General features: G+C 42.8%; 1 protein-coding gene across 4 annotated transcripts in view; it reads left to right on the top strand.

The window, feature by feature from the left end:
- Positions 1-15,670, top strand: part of SPOCK3 (SPARC (osteonectin), cwcv and kazal like domains proteoglycan 3) — a 402,955-nt gene that overhangs the window by 336,216 nt on the left and 51,069 nt on the right. The gene's annotated exons all lie outside the window — the stretch shown is intronic.

Genomic DNA, 15,670 nt, shown 5'->3' with positions numbered 1-15,670 from the left:
TCTCCCGATTCCCGTCCATTTGGAGACCGCCTAACACCTTTCTATCCGCTCTGGGCAACCATTACATCAGAAAAATGGGTTCTGGAAATTATACCCAAGGGCTGTTACATCCCCTTCACCTCTATTCCACCAACCCACCCACCCTTCCCCGTCCCTCTTCAGGGACCCTTCTCACAAGTACAGCAGGAAATAAATCCCCTCCTGCAACTCGGTGCCGTGGAACCTGTACCTCCCAAACTCAGGAGGACCGGGTTTTATTCACATGATTTCCTCTCCCAAAAGAAAATTGGTGGCTGGAAGCCCATATTGGACTTGTGCAGGCTAAACACATTTATCAGAACTCAGCGTTTCAAGATGGTTACCCTTGCAACCATAATCCCGGCATTGGAGAAGGGAGATTGGCTCTCGGCCCTCGACCTCCAGGATGCTTATTTCCATGTTACCATACATCCTGCACACAGAAGGTTCCTTCGTTTCAGAGTAGGCAACCTACATTTCCAGTACAACATGCTTCCATTTGGACTTTCCACAGCCCCGCGAGTTTTCTCCAAAGTCCTCGCTGTGGTGGAAGCCTATCTTCGCAGACAAGGGGTAATTATATTCCCCTACCTGGATGATTGCCTATTGAATGATTCTACATACCAACAGGAAGTGGATGCTTCGTCGCTCACTGCAACTCTGTTCAGAAGACTAGGCCTACAAATCAGTGCCCTAAAATCCACCCTAATTCCAACCCAACCGTTGGAATTCATAGGTGCCCATCTGGACTGCATCACAGCATTGGCAAGTCTACCCCAACAACACTTCCTGACATTAACGAACCTCAGAGCAACCATACAAAACAGCAGACATCCGCCAGGTTATGCCTCCAACTTCTAGGACACATGTCAGCAACCACGTTCGTCGTGAAACATGTACGACTTCATATGAGGCACCTTCAGGCATAGCTCCGTACAGTATACATTCCTCACAGACATTCCATTCACAAGCGACTGACCATGCTCACCACGATAAAGAACTCGTTATCCTGGTGGACAAACCATTCCAATGACACACCCATCAGTAACGATAACCATAGATGCAATTCTCCTGGGCTGAGGGGCACACCGGTCCAAACATACCATCCTGGGCAGATGGTCCTCCATGGAGTCCAGGCTCCACATAAATCTATTGGAGCTCCGGGCGGTTGGCAATGCATGCCACCATTTTCTGCCCCTCATTCGCAACAAGACAGTGCAGACCCTTACAGACAATTTGGCCACCATATTTTATATTAGTCACCAAGGTGAGGCTCGATCTTACCCGCTCTGCACAGAGGCACTTCACTTTTGGGAGTGGTCCATCTCCCACAACATAGACCTCAAGGCAGCCTACCTACCGGGAAGCCAAAACAGCACAGCGGACGTGCTAAGCAGAAACTTCTCCCAGACACACGAATGGGAAAGGACACGGAAATCCTCACCACTATCTCCCAACACTGGGTTTCCCCACAATAGACCTTTTTGCAACGCCCCACTATACCAAGTGCCCTCAATACTGCTCCCGGGCAGGATTCGGGGAAAATTCCCTTGGGGACGCCTTCTTCATGAAATGGGAAGCGCCTCAATTGTATGCTTTCCCCCCAATTCCTCTGATATCTTGTGTCCTTTACAAGATAAAACAGGACAGATCCCGAGTAATCCTGATCGCACCAACGTGGCCCAGACAAACATGGTTTCCGTACCTCAACCAGATGATCACAACATCACCATGGCCTCTCCCAATCGTACCTCACCTACTCACACAGGACTCAGGTCATCTCCATCACCCCAACATCCCAATCCTTCATCTCAAGGCATGGCTAATTTGTGGCTGACAACTCTGGAGGCAGGCTGTTCAACAGAGGTCCGGGATATTTTGATGAATAGCAGACAATTAACCACACGAAAAACATATACTCAAAAGTGGCGTCGTTTCTCCACATGGTGCGGAGACAAACAACTCTCCCCTCGAACGGCTCCATTACCCACAATACTTGAATATACGCTGACCCTAAAAAAACCGGGTCTTTCAGTTCACTCTGGGTATACTTATCTGCAATCACAGCTTTCCATTCCAAAGTAGATGGCCTCACTATATTCGCACATCCTCTCACTAAACGCTTCTTCAAGGGTATACAGAATACTTACCCTACGGTCAGAGCCCCTACCCCTATGTGGGACCTTAACTTAGTCCTCCGTACCCTCATTGGCAAACCTTTTGAGCTTCTGGCTACCTGCTCACTATTACACTTGTCCATGAAAGTCACTTTCCTAGTTGCAATTACGTCGGCATGACGGGTTGGAGAGCTTAGTGCCCTGATGGTAACTTCACCTTACACCATATTCCTCAAGGACAAGGTAATCCTTCACCCACATCCAAAATTCATACCTAAAGTGGCCTCATCCTTCCATCTCAACCAGCCCATCTACTTACCTGTATTCCTCCCAAAGCCGCACACTGACAGCAGGGAAGCATCTCTTCACACGTTGGACGTTTGTAGAGCACTCGAGTTCTATATAGATAGAACAAAGACATTCAGAAAATCCACCGGACCATTCGTTTCCACAACGGATCAATCTCAAGGACTAACCATTTCCAAACGACTTTCAAAATGGATATCGGAGTGCATCTGATTATGCTACCACGAACACGACCTAGAACTCCCCTCTGGTCTTCGCACCAACTCCACAAGAGCTATATCCACATCAGTAGTCTTTCTTAAAGATATACCCATCATTGATATATGTAAAGCAGCTACCTGGGCATCAGGCCACACCTTCACCAGACATTACGCCATAGAGAAACAATCAGCTGCTGATGCTCATTTCAGAGAATCGGTGTTATCCACCGCTCAGTAAACATCTCTGAAGCCCCTCCTTCCACTGAAGGGTACTGCTCCATAGTCACCTAAAAGTGGAGCACCCACAGGGACATTCCTCGAAGAAGAGAAGGTTACTCACCTGTGCAGTAACTGATGTTCTTTGAGATGGTTGTCCCTGTGGGTGCTCCACTACCCCCGCCTCCCGCTTTGGAGTTTCCCTTCGATCCTCTGCGGCAGAGAAGGAACTGGTGGACGGCTGGGTTCAAGCACGCGATACCCACTCAGAACAACATGAGCTGGCTGCAGTGCGTGCATGGCCAACCAGAGCACTGCTACCTTAAATCTCTGACTAGAAGCGCAGGGGTGCTCAAACACCTAAAAGTGGAGCACCCACAGGGACAACCATCTCGAAGAATATTAGTTACTGCACAGGTGAGTAATCTTCTTGTATGACAAAATTGCAGAAAATATAGTCTGTAAAAGAGAAATACTGTGGCTACTTGTTCAGGACCAGGTTGCAGAGCTCTAACACTTTCTCGTTTGATTAGTCTTGTTTCACTTCAATAGTGCACTCACATGAGTAAGGTCTCCGCAAGCTTGCCATCAGTAACACACCTGGTGTTATGTCATTTATTGTAAAGATTATCATTTGTGACGTTTTTCTCCAAATGTTTCAAGAAGCCTCCAGAAGTGTGCCTACAATAATTGGACTTTCAACCATTTCCACACATAAAACTTGTTTTTTACCAGCATGAATGAGTGTACTCATGCATGCAAATTAGGTCAGTGCACATGCAGTTACCACATTTATTGGACAAAAAGGCCTGTTTCCTGAAGAACATGTTGGATTTTATTCTCATGCAAATGTTGTAGATGGCCCTTTAAAGTTTTTAGAAGTCCTTTACAAATAAAATTGGTAATTTTAATACTGAAAATCTTAAAATTTCAAAACTAAAAGTGCAAATCAAAATTCAGGGAAGCAAAGAAGAATTTCCTTGTATTCCGAAAAGTCAGCTAATTTTCATGCTTTTAGTAGGATACTTTACATCCAGAGAAATATTTGGCATAATCAAAATCCAAAAAATGTATCTATCACCTCTCAGAATAACTTTTTATTTAGCAAGAAGAACTACAGCAGAATTCTAAGTTTCAAATGTTTAAGTTGGCATCCAGGTTTGAGTTGCACAGGATAAAACAGTATTTAAGAACACTCAGCCCCCAATAAGTAAAGAGCTTTTCTTTTGATTTAATTATGGATACAATGCCATCCTTTTACCTAATGGAGTTGAAAAATAGTGGTATTTTGACAACATTCTTGGGGTGTAATAATAAGGCACTCCAGTATCACACCAATGGGCACAGTATAAAAGCCAAGATGTGTAGCTATCCCAGACCTCCAAAACTACAGTGGGCACAAGCTCTCTATTATTTATTCAATTTTTATTGTGCATACTTCATACTCTAAGCACATTTGCTGCTTGACAGAGCGTATATACTAAATATAAAGTCATACTGTGGATATTACAGGCACTTTCAGTAGTGAATATTGATATTATTAATGGCTCCCACAGTACTACGGATTCCAGCAGTTATTCCCCAAATCCACAAATATTATTCTCAGCGAAAGATGAAGATTTTATTTGAAAAAATATTTTCCATGATTCCCCCCCACACACAGTCAGCACCTTGAAAAACCTTATGTTTCTGACTACAGTGTGAAGAATTTTAATCTTAATATTATTCCCCATTGAATCCAGATTTCAGCAGAGCAATACCTTTTCCATTTATTACTGCTGTGAAAGAGTGTCCTAGTACTTTCCAGACTAGGCTGTAGTTTTCTCTTCTATATTCAGTTTGTAGATAGTTTTCAGTTAGTTCAGCAGAACCCTCTACTTTAAATACTTATGGAGCAATTTTATTGCTTTTTTTCCCCTGTAACTCTTCTTCCATTGTTTTGAGAGAAGTTTCCTCTCCATGCATCGTCTTAATTGAGAGGGCCTCTGTACAGTCACTGTTTGTCTTTCAGTTTTTGTATTTGGAATACGTACTGTAGTAAACACAAGAATAATCAGGTAACATGAATTCATGTGTTTATGAATTTAGATGAATATTCATGTACACCTCGCAAAGATTCAATATAGTTCATCAGGCATTCCTGAACAGTTCACTTGGGGTTTAGGACCATTGAGGAGTAATTGCAATATGATAACATTGCATTTCACATGTATTTATCAAATACATTCGGACAACTATGATATGAAAAGTATTTAATCTCATTATCCCATGACCTTACTCACGGCTCAATCTCCTCTGAGGCTTTGTCTAGTCTTGACTGCTTTTAGTGAGTGGTGTGAATATGCTATCTCCTCATTAAACTATTTTAAGGAATTATGGAGGATGTTATTGATGAGTCTGTCCCTGTTTTTTTTTTTTTTTTTTTTTTTTTTTTTTTTTTATAAGAACGTGCAGGAGGATGAAGACATAGACATGTGAATTGATTGAAAGTGTCAGATCACTACTTTATTAACTTTATTATTATTCCTGATTCCCTCTGATAACTAACAGGCAAAATTGGATCCAGTGAAAGGTTAAATAGTTTTATGCCATACAATCATTGGATGAGAATTGGCTCACTTAACCAAACTCCCAACAATCAATTCATAATTCTGCACAAATTCACCACCCTCCCTTGTGAAGGTATGGACAGTCTACAACGATTTAAGATCTTCTCTCTCACAACAGATTAATAGGGTCTGCCAGTCCCTCCTGAGTCCTTGCTCAGCATTACACGAGGAGTTAGCCCTTGAGTCCTCTTACTGGCACTGAACATTCACTTTTGTTTTAAAGAGTATTATCCCTTATCCTTTATATATCCCCATCTACCAGGCCTCCAGAATGGCTGCAGGGGGAAAAAAATAAAAAAATCCCACCAGCACCATGCCAATCTAGCCCAGAGGAGAAAATTCCTTCCAGACCCCATCAAGCTATCACGTTAGACCCACAGTAAGCCTGGAAACCCAGCTCTGACAACTACCCCACCTCTAGAAGAAGAAATATGGGGAAGATTTCAGCACCAAAAAAGACTTCTGTATGCCTAGGTGTGCTTAAACACATGGAGAGAGGCGTCTGCAGGAGCTAACTAGCTCTTTCTCCCTTAAATTGGCCTAAGGGCAGCCAGAGGAAATGGAGCTCCCCTCAACTTTCCCCAGTCCCTGCCCATGCATGATCCCACATGCATCCTGGGCAGGGGGAGAGGAAAGGGATGGGGCCTTGGTGCAAGAGCACACTCACATTCCCCAGCCAGGACCCAGAGGATGTCCATTCCCCAGACTGTCTGATCAAACAACCCCAACACTAGTTGATAGTGTTAGTCAATAGAGTCCCAGTTGGGACTTAGCCCCAAACAGGGCATGCCCTGCTCCTCCAGCTTCAAGCCATGTGCGTCCTGCAGCAGGCTGATGCCAATCAGTGATCCGCATGATAGCTGTCTTAAGTGTCTGGGAGAAGGCCATCACAAAGACAGGTGCCGCATCTGTAAGAACTTTTGCTCATAGACCCAGAAAGAGCGGGATATCCACTTGAGGGCGTCACTGATGAAGGCTGCTGTTCATCCACCATCGGAACCTTCCACTGCAGCACCCACACCCAGCACTTCAGCCTCGGTGCACAGTGCACTGCCGGTGCTGGGCCGAGTCCGGCACCATTCCGTTTCACTGGCGCTGAAGAAGAAGCTGAAGAAAAGAAGCCCCTTGGCACTGAAAGACAGAGTGGCCTCGTGCAAAGGACCTGTGTCAGGCCATGCACCCGCTACAGGGCTTCATGGGGGTACTGCAGAGGTTGGACCCACCAGCCCCGTCAGGGACCCGCCCCCCACCTTGAGCAGTGGTAGGGGCTCCCAGCTAGTGATGGGGCTTTCAGTGTCCAAAGTGGTCAGAGCAGCTAAGAAGCAAGGCTGACCAGCTCTGCAGGTGCCACACCAGGTGACCAATACGGCTCCACTCTCGGCACCAAAGGGGAAATCCACCGGGGTGCTGTAGCATAGACTGGCGGAACACCCCAGGTCACCGGATTGTAGGCGCAAGTCCCTGTCACTGCGACCTTGGAACCCGGCACTGCAGCCTAGCTCACTGGCCAGAAGACTTAGATCTCCATCAAGATCTCCACCTACTAGGCAAGGGACTCCGAACTTGCGGTGCTGTTCCCCGTACAGCCGGTACTGACGATTGTCTAGCCATAGGTCACCTAGATGCCGAACACCCTCTCCCAGCCAATGTATTGGATCCAACCCTCCCTTTCCTCAACCACCTCCACCCCTTCTGGTTGGCCTGGTCCTGTGTCACCTCGGGCCCCTGGGTATTAGATACAGCTTCTTCGAGCTAAACCCTGCCGTTTATATCTGACCATCCCTCCCACCCCCCTTCCCCATCCCTCTTCAGGGACCCTTCTCCCGAGCAACTCCTTGTTCAGGGTGTTGAAAACCTCCTGCACCTGGGGGCAGTGGAAAAGGTTCCTCAGAACATGGAAAGCAAAGGATTCTACTCTGGCTACTAGTAATTCCAAAGGCAAAAGGGGGCCTCAGACCCATCCTAGAACTGCATCGCCTCAACAAGTCTCTCAAGAAGTTGAAGTTTCACATGGTCTCCCTGGCCTCCATCATCCCCTCCCTGGATCGGGGAGACTGGTATGCCACTCTCGATTTAAAGGATGCATACATCCATATTTCCATCTTCTCAGGGCACTGGCGCTTCCTCCGCTTCATATTGGGCCGGTGCCATTTCCAGGTCACGGCGATGCCCTTTGATCTCTTATTGGCCCGAGGGTATTCACAAAGTGTATAGCACCAGTGGCCCCTTACTTGAGACGTCAGGGAGTCCAAATGTATCCGTACATTGACAACTGGTTGATAAGGGGCCGGTTTCTGGATCAGGTGTGGTGACATCTCGACCTGGTTTGTTCCACCTGTTGCGATCTTGGGTTGATAATAAATGAGAAAAAGTCAACCTTGACACCAGTACAATGCATGGAATTCATCAGAGCGATCCTCAGCTCCACTCAGGCCAGGGCCTTCTTCCCCAAGACTCGGTTCCAGGCCACAGTGGACCTCATCGCTGGCCTGCGGCCTACCCGCTCACCAGTGCCTACACATGCCTGAGGCTGTTGGGCCACATGACAGCATGTACATATGTAGTTGGGCACGCACGGCTCCACCTCAGACCTCTTCAGGTATGGCTAGCATGAACCGGGTGGTCAGGATCCCGGACAGCATTCTGTCGTCCCTCTTCTGGTGGCAGGATCCCATGTCAGTGTTGGAAGGAGTTCCCTTCACGGCCCCGACCTCATCGGTGATCCTGTTCACTGATGCCTCAGACCTGGTCTGGGGAGCCACCTGGGTGCTCTCAACACTCAAGGTTGTTGGTCCAGTCACGATCGTTCCATGCATATCAATGTCAGGGAGCTGACAAGCCTGACCAGCCTTTCTACCTTACATACATAGCAGGGTAGTCCAGGTTCTGATGGACAACATGGCTACAGTCTTCTATATCAACAGGCAGGGCGGAGCAGGTCATCTGCCAGGAAGCCCTCTGGCTCTGGGACTTCTGTCTGCAGCACAACATCCATCTCATAGCTGTCACCTTCCAGGGACCAAGAACGCTTTGACAGATCACCTCAGCAGGATATTCTCATCTTGCCACAATTGGTCCTTTCATCCGGAGGTGGCCAGTTCCATCTTCCGCAGGTAGGGAGCGTCCCAGGTGGACCTGTTCGCGTCCCAGCAGAAGAGGAAATGCCACATTATCTGCTCAATTGGGGGCATGGACAGAGGATCCCTGTCAGATGCCTTCTGCTCCTGTGGTAGGGGGCTCTAATGTACACCTTCCCTCCAGTGCCGTTGCTACACAGGGTCCTCATGAAAATCAAACAGGACAGGGCGAGGGTCCTCCTCATAGCACCAGCATGGCTGCGCCAACACTGGTTCAGCACTCTGATGGACCTCTCAGTGGTGACCCCATTCCAGCTACCGCTCCATTCAGACCTGTTGTCCCAGAGCCACAGCAGTCTTCGGCACCCCAACCTAGTGGCATTACATCTGATGGCTTGACTGCTGTGTGGCTTAGTGCGCAGGAGCAGCAGTGCTTAGCTGAGGTTAAGTGCATTCTGCTGGGGAGTAGGAAGTCCTCCACCAGAGTGACCTACCTGGCCAACTGGAAATGGTTCACCTGTTGGATTGCAGACAAAGGTGTTCGTCCTGAACAGGCTTCGCTGCAGTTTATTCTGGACTACCTCCTTCACCTCAAGCTACAGGGCTTATCCCTCTCATCGATCAAGGTCCATCTAGTGGTCATTTCAGCCTTCCACCCGCCATTCGAGAGCAGGTTGTTTTTTGCTCAGGATATCATGGCCAGGTTCCTTTTCCCACACGTCAGGGACCCCATCACTCTGTGGGACTTGAATCTGGTGCTGTCGCAGCTCGCGGGTCCTCCCTTCAAGCTGCTGGCTTCCTGTTCCCTCCTTCTGCTCTCCTGGAAGCTCGCGTTCCTGGTCGTGGTCACGTTGGCCCGCTGGGTATCCGAGATTCAGGCGCTCACCTCAGAGCCACCATACACAGTCTTCTACAAAAATAAGGTCCAACTAAGGCCGCACTTGGCTTTTCTTCCTGAGGTTTCTCAGTTTCATTCGAGCCAGGACATTTACCTACTGATCTTCTTTCGGCGGAGGAGTGCAGTCGTTCTGTAAGTCAACGCAATTATTTGTTGCTGTGGCCGACAGAATGAAAGGTTTCCCTGTATCTATTCAAAGAATTTCGTCTTGGATCACTGCGTGCATTCGCTTCAGCTACAACCAAGCGAAGGTGCCACCCCCGGCGATTGTCACTGCCACCTCTACCAGGGTGCAGGCCTCTTTGGCAGCCTTTCTGGCCCATGTGCCTATCCAGGACATCTGTAGAGCAGCCACCTGGTCATCTGTCCACACTTTTACGACCCACTATGCACTGACCCAGCAGGCCCGGGATGATGCTGGCTGCAGTACTGCAAGCCGCTATGCTGTGAACTCCGAGCACACCTCCATGGATACTGCTTGTGAGTCATCTATAATGGAATCAACATGAGCAAGCACTCAAAGAAGAAAAAACGGTTACCTACCTTTTGGTAACTGTTGTTCCTCAAAATGTGTTGCTTGTGTCCATTCCATTTCCCGTCCTCCTAACCCTCTGTCGGAGATGCCAGCAAGAAGGAACAGAGAGGGCGCAGGGCCAGTGGCGCGTGATATACTGACGCATGGGAGTACCACTCCAGGGAACGCCACAGCCAGCCCTACAGATACCGCTAAGGCAGAAATCTCCAACAACTATGCACGTGGGCGCGCACATGCCTAAAATGGATTGCACATGAGCAAAACATCTCGAAGAACAACAGTTACAAAAAGGTAGGTAACTGTTTTTTCTTTAAACACAAACCAATACACTTCACATAAATATTACTTTCCTTCACTAACTTTTGAAAAATTTCAAGAAATTAAATGTGAAGAAATATGCAGCAATATGAACTCCAGAGCGCACTGATTTTAAATACTAGTAAACCAATTTATAATAGGTGCACATGAATCAATACATGGGAAGTATGCAAGCTGCTTTAAAAAAGTTTCAGTTTTGAAATATTAAGTGCCTTCTATGTTAAAAATATATTTTCAATTATGAATCTTGGGGAACATTACAGACACAGCCTTATTGCACAAACTCTGTGTTTTTAAATCATATATTTTGTGAAAGCTTAATGGTTTGGCTTGGTGGTGGTAAAAATATTTTCGAATGAAAGGAACAAGTGATAGACACTGCAGCAGAGGTCTTCTGCTGTCGACTTCGTTGTTATTTATTATCTCTACAACTCCAATAACATGTATGCAACTTTACAGAATTTTAAGACATTTCCCTCCCCCAAAATTGATATTGTAAATTGGTGCAACATGATGTGAAATGGTAACAAAAACTGGCTGTACAGGAACAAGAATGCAAGAATTGCAACAACAAAACCATGTTGGATAAAAACATAATTAAACATGGCATGCATCTTGCGGGGGAGAGGCCATGTCTTTTAAGATAATGGTATTATGAGCAAAAGACTAGGTGGTAATAATTTATAATCTATTTGAAATTTCAAAATGTATTTTCTATTTTTAATTTTGTAATCAATATAGTGGCGTTACCATCAGTCTTAGTGGAGGTTTGTTGGAAATTGTTTTCCTAATAAGTTTAAGGTTTATCACGACTCAATTTCCACACAAGCATTCCTTTATTAATTCAAAGGCCAGTTGATGATAATTACACGCAGTGTACAAACAAAAGTATGTACTCCTATATTCTACACCTAACAGCAATTTAGTTTTACGTACTGGACAAAATATTGACAACAGGATCAGGCCCTGGCGGCACCTTGCCATCATGGCATTTTCCAGAGGGGTAAGGAAAAGCACTGACAAAGAACCTAGAAAACCTGTATTTATTTTTTTTATACACTGTGACAAACAGGTGATGTCATTGCCAGTTATCAGACCTTCACTAAAGCTAGATGAGGGAATTTTAGGGCTGAATCCTATCCTCGGCTCTGTTGAGACAAGATTCATGGTTTGTCAAGATTCACTCACAATTCAAGAAGTTTGCCTTCTTATCTTATTTTAGTATGTTTTTTTCCTAGCTACCAGACTAAGCATTTCTAACCAATATTTACTGCACCTGGTGCCCAATTAACTATGTTTTCTTTATTTCTATGACATCCACTCAAATCTTAACTGGTATTTTAAGGGTCACTACAACTATCACACAAGTAACTTATTTTTCTCATGATCTCATCCTTTTACATGTTTCGGGCCTACCACTCATGCTAAAAATCCAAACTCAATTTAAATCCATCGTTTGTTTAGGCCTAATGTAGACCCATATTCCTAGAAAAGTCACTAGCACTTACAGGTTGAGGAGTAATATTGTTAAAAAATAAACTTTAGGAAAGAAAAGTAGGTTTGTTGTGGGAAAAGATGGTTTCCGTGAACTTGTTGATATGCACCTCGGTATGTCTGAAGCCGCCTTTGGTTGGGATAGGGAATGATAAGAGAGACGAGAATAAAACTTTCAGCAATAAAAGACAGCATATACACTACAGTATTTCATCTTTCAGATAATAAATTAGGAAATGAATATTGTCTTATTTAAAAAAAATACAGGCATTACAAGGTAGCACACTTTCACATTTTAGTTGCATAGAATATCTTGGCATATAAATTCTGCATGTTATGAATCTCTACTGTGCATTACAGTTTATTCTAGTGAGAGTTGTACTCAGCCTTAGTCCAGATATTTGACTCTGAGTGGTCTTAACAATTGTGTGGACACAATAAGATCAGATTTATTTTAATGAATATGTAATTTAATTTAAATCATTTTAAATGTTATAATACGTTAATCAAGAGCAGAATGTCTGTATGGAACATTCATTTGAGGCAGTAAGAACAAGCAGCTGTAGTTCCCTGATATGATATCTGCAGTATTTATATTAATTATCTCGTAACACAGAATAACTGGAGTAGAAAATCCATTATGTTTAGTTAAATAGTGAGGAAATCAAAATGCTTTTATCTTTTAATTTTAAGGTATCCTCCAGAAACGGTAGGCTTTAAAGGTAACAGATGGCCAACATGTTTAGTTGGATTATAAAAATACAGTAGTAATATAAGTGTGAACTTTTCCAATTTGCAGCCTTTTTACTCTAATTAAACAAATATGACTATGAACAAAATAACTAAAATAATTGACTTTAATTTTCATTTTCAAGTGTAAAAGTTTTTTGTACTTCTGCCAAATTTATTGTCATTTGCTGACATGTTCATTGTGTGAAAATACTATTCTCCTAATTTACAACAGACATAATACAAAAATAGAAATGATTCTCTGTAATGCAGAAGTAATTTATCCATTGTTTAATTTAAGGGGAAATGTCTGTTACAACACACTTAAATATTACTTTAACTTCTAACCAAAGACAAATGTGTAGTAGGTTTCCAGCTCGGATCCTATATACTTAGGCTTGTCAGAATTTGATTTTGATTTTTTAAATATTTTTTTATGGATAACATGGATGTTTATTTTTAAGCAAGTTTAAATTTTTTATCAATTTAAGTTTTCACAGTTGTATAAAATTGTGGATTTTAAGCCCCCCTCTCCCCCGTCCCCCCATTTTTATCCATTTAAATTTTCACAGTTGTGGGAAATAATGGGAGGGTCAGGCAATTATTTAATGACAATAGACATTGAGATTCAAATGTTAAAGCTTTATAAATGGTCAACATCACATGCCAAAATATACAGAATAAATAGCCTTAAATCAAAAAATCATACTACTTTACTCGTCATTCACTAGTCTATTTGTAACAAATCCAATTCAGAAGTCTGAATCACTGGATTTTAACTCTCATAAATTCTTAAACAGCATTTTTCTTTCTTTGCCTATTTGTAAATTTTGATTGTTATTGATGGAAATATTTTCCCTCAGTTTGTGTATGTACGGTGAATTAGATGTTTACCAAATTTACCAATGGTAATACTTATGCACATGCTTAATTTCAGTGGGATCATTCATCTGCTTGAGATTAAACACATGCCCATGTCTTTTCAGGATCATAGCCTTAAATAATAGTGATACTGCCTGGGTACTGCACTATATTACATTCCAAATGTTGGCCATCAAAGGTACTGTGTTTAAAAGCAGGAGCAGCAGCACAGGATTTAGTCTCCATGTGACCGACTTCCTACCCTTTAAGGAGAATAGTTTGTCATATAGTAAGAGAGTGAGTCACATGGATCTGATGTACTGGGATGACTCCATATATTTCTTGCATCACAGTACTGGATTTTAGGATAATGCTCTATGGAGGGGTACTTCCCGATTTAAGGGCACAGTGCTTATATATTATTATTTATATTACCAATCTTTAGTTGTCTTCTGTTCTGTATATAGGGAAATTGTCATTTTACATATCTAATTAAAATGGACTTCAATAGTTTTTTGAGGTTTGTCCCTTCTGGTTTTCCTCACAACTGTCAGAGGTTCTGGCCTTTGAAGTAGAGACTAAACTGAAGCCTCTTGTGCTCTTCTCTTTGAATGTCCTGATGGAAGTTGTGTCCAGTATTAATTTTTGAAAACAGCAGAGAGCCGACCTCAGCCTCCTGAGCTAGGTTGTCCTTTCCCTTGAAGAACAGATTCAGCTTTGTGAGCTAGTACAGAGTACAAAAATTGAAACCTTATTTTCCTACCCAATTAGGCTACTTTATGGTATTCACTTCCTTTGGATTTTTTGGAGTTGGAAGACCTCATTCATAAAAATTACTATATAAAACTATTATATTTTCAAAGTTCATATACTTCAGTATAGTAAATTTATATTTTGTTCATGTAGCATATATTATATAAACGATTTACTGCATATTACTCCAGAAAGAAGAGACTGTTTGTTTTAAATATGCAAGGAAACTTAATCCATCACACTGTTTCAGAAATATATGTTCTATTTCTCTTTATAATTTTCAGTATCACTATTTTTACTTCTCTCTCAATTAGCATTAGCTCCAGATTTGAAAAAGCAGCGGAGGAATATACACTGATTAGCATGTTCAGATACTCTGCTTCCAATCAGTAAATTATATTCAAATGTCAACACAAATTCTACCATTTTCTGTATGTGAAAACAAATTGAACAGTTGGTTTCTCTTAACATTTATATAATATTTATTATAAAGATATTTCTAGAACATGTACTTACGAGTTTCAAATTCCTTCATTTGTTCCACAGCTATATATGTTGGTTTTGTAAAACCAGTCAGTTTTCATTACTTCAAATGATAGGAGAATAAAGTAACCTTTGAGCTGATGACTTTATTTCACCCCACACTAATTCTCTTAATGGCTACTAGAATTGATTGTAATAGCAGAAATGCCTTGCATTTGGTATTAGACAAGAGCAGAAGCACTTCTTGGCAGGTTCCTGAATGGATTCATCTGATATAATATGCATTTTTTGATTACTGTCTAACCTTCTACAACCTTTACTGTCTGTCTTTTGCCATTAAAGATTCATCTGCCACTCTATCAGGTGAAATAATAGTCTGAATAGATCTGAATTACCTCATCTAGACCTATTTTAAATCAACGCAGACCGATGATATAATTTCAATAGCATGTCTCATTTGTAAGAGAAGTACCTAAACAGATTCCAGAATACAGAGACATGTTAGTAAGATTACTCAGCATATTGCACACCCTTGATCAAGCATATACCTATAGCACACACCTCAAAAATGTTAAACTGGCCCAGCCACAATGTACAGCTTTATCCATTGCTTAGCAAACATTTGTGCTCTATGAGGGAATGGGTGCTTGTGACATCTGCTAACATTCTGGCACACGGGCAGAGCTGTATCAGATGATGTATTGGAGAAAGACATAGAAAAACCAACACCAAGGAAACAAATTCAAAATATTTAGAAACTTCCAATGGGTCAGGAGGTATGTTTGTGACTTTAAGAGGTTTTACTTTAAGAGGTTTCAGTTAGGGTTTTCTTCTGCAGCCTAATTTTGCTAGAAATAGTTTTAGTGGGAGTGATGGTAACATCTATATTTAAGATTACCTAGTTGTTTTCATTTTGGTCACTTATGACTATCTCAAACTCACTTTTTGGGTTATAGACTTAAGCTCTGACTAAATGTGGGTATTTTTGGAAAGTTTAAGCAAAATGTGTTCATCTGTGTTTGAATGAGGGAAAATTGAAAAAATACTTATCCCATT

The sequence above is a fragment of the Emys orbicularis genome, chromosome 5 (genome assembly GCF_028017835.1).
Source record: "Emys orbicularis isolate rEmyOrb1 chromosome 5, rEmyOrb1.hap1, whole genome shotgun sequence".
Taxonomy (NCBI): domain Eukaryota; kingdom Metazoa; phylum Chordata; order Testudines; family Emydidae; genus Emys; species Emys orbicularis.
Note: the sequence above shows the minus strand (reverse complement) of the source record. Positions and strands in the feature narration are given on the sequence as shown.